Consider the following 5,810-nt stretch of genomic DNA (forward strand, 5'->3'; position numbering starts at 1 on the left):
ACTGGGTACCATACCGTATTCAGGGATCCTTTACCGTTTCCCAAAATACTGTACCCGAAGTCCTTTACCGTCCTTCACACACACATACTGGGTACTATACTGCATTTAGGATCCTTTATCGTATCCCAAATCATGTACCCGAAGTCCTTTACCGTCCTCCACACACTCTGAGTACTTTACCATACTCGGGGTCCTTTACCGTTTTTCAACTCAACTAAAGGTACTTTACCGTACCAGGGTCCTTTACCGGCATCCAACATCCTCAATCAACTTTACCATTTTTATCTTTTACTTATCCACGTCTATATGTTTACTACTCGAAACCATCCCATGAATCCAAGTGCATTCTAGCACGAACAACATGATACAATCAATAACAGCTCGATTCATAACATAATGCATTTCAATGATATAAAAAGTACATATCAAATAATATTGTACGAGTAAGTAAACACATAATATTTTATGATTGGACCGATGCACTTAAGGTTCGTTGAACAAGTAAATTAATTAATTATAGCATGTACTTATTCTATTAAGAAGAACAACCACATAGTTTAAGTTCAAATTGAGAACTAAAGTATATTCAGGGGCCAAACTGTAATTTCATAATATCACTTTAAAAGAAAAACATGCATGCTACATTAGCCTTCGGTTTTCAATTTTCAGGAAACAGAGTACTTCTGGCTTGATTTGCGGGTATGATAAATCCCATTATAACTTTTCAAATTCAACATATAGGAATTATTTTATTCTTAGGAGAAAGTAGGGAAGCGATTATACTACCTTTAATCCGGATAAAACGATTTGGTGGAGTCCGGTGGGTTTTCGTTTGGCGGCGAAAGATCGGTATTCTAGCTGCAACTTTGAACTGGCATAACTTAAACAAACCTCTGCCATTTTGGACGGTTCTTGAGTCTAACGCGAAGATCTTGAAACACTCGATAACTTTCGTGAAGAAGTCTAAGCCCGAAAACCATTCGAACTAGGAGGAAAGTGGGGGTTTTCATAAGTCCTGTGTGCTGTCTGAAAACAGAAATCCGAAAATTTCACTGAACTTTGGACGGCGATAACTCTATCAATCCTTGATCTTTTTGGGCGATTCTTGGGTTGGAATCAAAGCTCTCGATCCCTTCTACAACATTTGTGAAGAAACTTAGGCCTAAAAATGACATTAACAAGGATGAAACATGCCATGAACAGAGGTACGTGATATGGACAAAAATGGAGTTTGTGGGATTAAAGATTTGATTATATGAATGCATGGGATGATTCTCCCACCCTTCTCACATACCTGATTCTTCTTCTTTTTTCCTTGTTGACTGCGTAATGCTTTTTCTCTCAGCCAAGAAAAATGGGACGGGGAGCTGGGTTTGTTTTTCGTAGAGAAATGAAAGGGAGTAGAAAAATGAATGGGAGGTGGGGAACTAATAATACAGAGGAGTAGTGGAGGAAGGTGGGAGTGTGGGATTTTATAGAGATATGAGGGAGAGATTGTTTAGGAAGAGTTTGAAGGAGAGTGGATAAGTGAAAAGATAAAGATAGGGGGAGTGATTTTTGGAATGCCGTGCGGCGTTTTGAAATACCCTGCGGTATTTTTAGACAGCACAGCATACTGAATTTCGCAAGGGTGCCCCAGACACCTTCGAACTTAGATTTGGGCACTATTCAAAGCGTTGGAAAGCTTATTGAGTCCTCTTTTTAACCCAATTGGTTTCACTCAAAGAGGCTTTATACATTGAAATGTGTGCCCATTTTACCCTCATTGTGTCATGAAAAAAGTTGTTTTTAAAAAAAGTAAATGCATCTTTCTCTTTTGTAATTGAACCAGGGGCCACCCTACATGTTTAAAATGGGATTTTCTTGAGGTTAGTCAAGGAGTAGCAAAGGAGAAACAATCAAAGTCTTGAAGGTATACTTTTTCTTATTTCATCATCGGAGAATTTAAAGATTATTCGGAGGCTAAGATTGGGGTGTATACACTTCTTTTAATTTTTTAGCCGACCCTATCTCTCTCTCCCTCTCTTAGCGGGAGGAGAAGGTCATGGTATAATATATTCTGACTCCCATTCTTTGTATTTTCCCTCTTTTTTTTTCTGTCTCTCTAGATCAACGACTTGTCGTCTGATTTGTGAGAGTTTTGTCTCTCGTTTTACGAGAGTTTTTAGTTTTGTCTTCGAATGAATTTTGTCTACAGATCGGGTTCTTTCAAATGAGGTTGCATCACAACGATATTTATACTTCAACGTTCTATCTCTATCCCTACGCGATATCTTTGGCAGGGCAACTCATAGCGGCTTGGCAGATCTGTAGTTATTGGTATAAGTTTTATTCTTTATGGTGTTAGATAATACAACCCATTATTATGCCAGCGTCTAGAACTATCACGATACAAACATTAAGCGGAAGACAGGTTTCTCTCCCTTGCCTTACTTTCTAGCTATTTAGTATATATGACGTTCAATTGATGGAACCCTATACGCTCTTTTATAGGCAGAGAGATGACCGATTTCCTTATTAAACATTGATACTAACTTCCCATCAAAGTATAACATATTTAGGAAACAACTTCTCTATTTGACCAATAGAATAAATCTTAGACATAAGATATGGAGATCCCATTAAATCCATAATTCATATGTGCCATATATAATACATGTGGGCTGGCACAAGACTAAATCAATATTTAATCTTACATTCTCCCACTTGGCCCATATAATAACTTAAGTAGAGTTTAACAACGTAAACATAAGGCGCGCCATAAATCCATATCAATGCCTTCTTAACTTGGTCATAATCCATATCATTACACTGTGCATTACAAGGAATTAATTGAGATCTCTCAAAGTGTCGAATAACATCTCATCATATTGCAGTCCATAAAATTCAACTGTTATGGGTTATGCTAGACTCATTCAATTAGCATATTTCTTAAACGTCCATCCATTAACCCTTTCATAAGTGGATCTGCAATCATAAGCTGTGTGCTTATACCTTTAGTGACACTTTTGTTTCTGAAATTTTTTGAGAAAAGAAAATTGTTGCAGAATCATGAACTCCTAGTGACTTGGTAATGGTGTCAACAACCCCAAGTCCTAAAATAAATTTCCCAACGTCTATTCATGAAGTATGGCCTCAAAGCATGCCACAATTCAACCAACATAATGGATGAAGTAATGATAGCTACGTTAAAGCTTTTGTTTGCTCCTTCACATAATAGGAACAACTAATCAAAAGTAGATTTTCTACTATCAAAACTTCAAACAAAAAAATTTGAATCTGAGCAGCTAATAAATTCAAGATCATCAAACTTCCTTAATGTGAGCATATAATCTTTAATTTAAAAGTTCATGAGAAAAACTTTTAAGTGCAAACAATAAAGATCACTATAGCAAGCAAAACACCGTCAGCATACATGTCAATATAAATGTACTCCCACTAATCTTTGAATATATACACTAGTTAATAGTATTTTTTCTTAATTCCAAAGAAACCAATGGCAGGGAGCCTGTTTACATCTATAAGTTGACTTCTTAGATTTGTATCAAAGTGCTCTTTTACTTAAATTGAGAGACTTTAGGTTGATTCATATAGACTCTATCATCTAAGCTTTCATTCAAAAGCTTATTTTCACGTCCAAACGTAACTCCCAAACATAAAGAGTTACCAACCAACGCCACAATAATTTTTCAGTGAGTTCTTCTCAGATACAAGAGAGAATGGCTCCATAAAATTATGCCTTCTTTCTGAGTGAAATCTTTGGCCATAAGTTTGACTTTATATCGTTCTATATTGCCCTCTAAGTCAAAAGTAGTCTTGAAGACCCACTTACAACATACTTTCTTGTATCCTTATGGCAATCCAACAAAATTTCAAAACTTCATTATGTTCCATTGATTAAACTCATCATTCATAGCATCAATCCATTTAGTAAAAGTATCACTTTACGCGGCTTGTGAAAATGAAATCGGATCAAAAGCATTCATGTAGATAAATCAAATAATCATTCAAATAGCAAATCTCTTGTTCCTTCGATATATTCTTAATGCTATCTTTTGTGATTGTTCTATAATTTCTTCATTGGTGTCAATCTCGTTATGGAGTGATTGACAACTTACTTATTATTCTAAAATATTATGTTTAACAATGGTAAGAACAACATCATTCTAAGTTATGGGTAAAGACATTTATACCCTAACTTTATGTGACCACATTCCATGGTTTATCACTCCCACTGATTTCACCATTCCTAACGAATCTGAATGACCGATTTCTATGATTCTCGTACTATGGTCAAATAGTAAAACTCATACCCTTTGAATCTTCCAAAGCAACCAATAAGGTCACCATAGCTTATTCTAAAATTCAAATTCTGCCATGTGAATTAAAAATTCTAACCTCTGCTGGACAACCTTAAACGTTCAAGTGTCCTAAATGCAGAGATCTTTAAAGAATTTTTATATCCACTACATGATGGGTATTTTGGAGTTACAAATATACTTTTAACCATACAAACATACGATTACCTTTCAGCTATCACATTATGCTAAATGTAACAGACCTCTCATATCTCATAATATTTATCACATATGTCCTATCTAATGACTTTTTCGTTATTTTTCTACTTGCAATTCTACCTCAACAATGTACACCTTAAGAATATTCATTGATTGAGATCTTTATGTAATAGAAAAGCTAACATAATAGGAAAATCATCTATAGGTGATAAAATAGGTCTCTTAGATGAATTTTTTTACGTCTATATAAATCACTTTAAGAAGCCTGTTATTTCTTGTGACTTACTCCTTACTGAATATGATTTGCTTGTACTTAATGCAAGTCAGACACACAAGAGATTAATAAAATTTATGTTATATATCAATCACTTAATATGCTTGATTGAAACATAGTTTCAATCGCCAATGTCACAAGATGAAGTAATTTTCATTCATCAGGCTACTTATCAAACAAATATTATGATGCAGCATAAGGAGAGTTCTTAATAAAATGGTCATTAAACTTTAGTTTATTCAAACATAATAAAATACCATAAGACAATAATTGGTATTTTTCAAACACCATAAAATTTGGTTTCGAAACAGAATATCAAAATCTAGTTTGGACAAAAGAAACTAAATTTGTAGACATTATAGAAAACACAAAATAGTAACCAATTCTTAAATAACAAAAGATAAATCACAAAGCCTTTTTAATAAAAACTGTAATCGAAAACTTCAGAACTCAATGGGCTTATGATTTCAACAATTTCAAATCTCTCCGCTTCTTGGTTTATAAACATAAGTAGTAGCTCATAATCAAATCACTTCATAGTTTAGAGACTTACAATTAGCTAGATTTGATTCGAAACATATAACATTAGTTATTACTTTTTCCTTTCGAATCACTTCCTGCGTTTATGGCAAACTTTTTGATAATGCCTCAACTATTTACAGAAGGGACATATATCATTGCCCTTACATTCTTTCAAGTCCAAAATCATTAGTAGACTCATCTTGGCACTACATAATGCCAACTTCATGTCCCACTCAGGCTTTCTTTACTTTAATTCTCAAATAATTTAGTTGAGTAGGCCAAATATAACATTTCAATAGCATCCTGAAGCATTCTACGCACAATAAACATGATAGTGCTCACCGTAAACATTCACACAAACATAAGGCTTAGTCTATTCCATTTCATTCACATTTCACCAAAACAAAGTTATTTATGAAAAATAGTACTTTATCAAGATTTAGTATTCAAAATGAAACCAATCTTGTTCTTTTCAAAAAGAAAACTCTTATCATTTA

The sequence above is a fragment of the Rhododendron vialii genome, chromosome 9a (genome assembly GCF_030253575.1).
Source record: "Rhododendron vialii isolate Sample 1 chromosome 9a, ASM3025357v1".
In the NCBI taxonomy this organism is placed as follows: Eukaryota; Viridiplantae; Streptophyta; class Magnoliopsida; order Ericales; family Ericaceae; genus Rhododendron; species Rhododendron vialii.